The sequence below is a fragment of the Macadamia integrifolia genome, chromosome 2, assembly GCF_013358625.1.
Source record: "Macadamia integrifolia cultivar HAES 741 chromosome 2, SCU_Mint_v3, whole genome shotgun sequence".
Lineage (NCBI taxonomy): Eukaryota > Viridiplantae > Streptophyta > Magnoliopsida > Proteales > Proteaceae > Macadamia > Macadamia integrifolia.
In genome coordinates this window covers 27,110,615-27,111,574 of record NC_056558.1, presented here as the reverse complement: position 1 = coordinate 27,111,574, position 960 = coordinate 27,110,615, and positions in this window count along the sequence as shown.

The following is a 960-nucleotide window of genomic DNA, read 5'->3' as shown; positions in this document are numbered from 1 at the left end:
ATTTCAAGGATGGAATTTTCAAAAAGAGGGAGTGTAAATGTGATACCCTACTTTCTAAACCCGGTCTAATTTTTTTGTTGGTTCGATTTGGTCTTACAGGACCTAAACCCAAGCGAGTCATGGTAAGTACCTTATAGAACATGATGGCAAGGGTGACTCTGAACTCAGGTTGGCCAAATGAGCTAGAGTTAGTACCTAGTGTAGTCTGCGTACCAAAGTCGTGCACTTACACAAATCACAAGGCCATGTATGCATAATAAAGTTACATAGCCGTATTTTATATTGAGTACGCATATAAATAGTCTACGGGGAGTAAAATATATGTCAGGGTTGAGCCCCATCGAAAACCCTAATGTTTAGGCTATGTTCTGGCCTACTAGTGGGTGGTCATAGGTGGGTCGACCCACCAATGTGACCTACCAATCTGGTCACTTGATATTTTTACCCCACTATAAATAGCATTTATTCCCTCTCTTTCACCTCATTTATTATTTTACACGATAGTTGAGAAAAGTAAAGAAGAGAGAGAAAAAGAAGAAAGAGGAGAGAGGAAGGATGAAGACATTTACTTTCATTAAACTTAGAGATCATGACATGCATCTAGATCATTAAAACAGAATATGTGGGAACAAAAACAAATAAAATAAATAGGAATATAGTAGAAAAATGGACTCTTTTCTTTATTCCTATTCCTCCATATCAAACATTTATTGAGGACAAATCCTTTTGTGGCTAATCATTTATTAGCAAAAATTGATAAACTCAACACAAAGGCAGAAAAAGAGATAATAGTAACTTGTTTGATAAATCTTCAAATTAAAAAATATTTTTTTATCCATTTTATCTATTATTTGAATTTTATTTTTATAATAATTAGTTCCAATCTTTGTCTTTTTTTTAACAAAGTACAACTTTTTCTTGAATCAACAAAAAAAAATTCTTGATAAATACATTTACAAT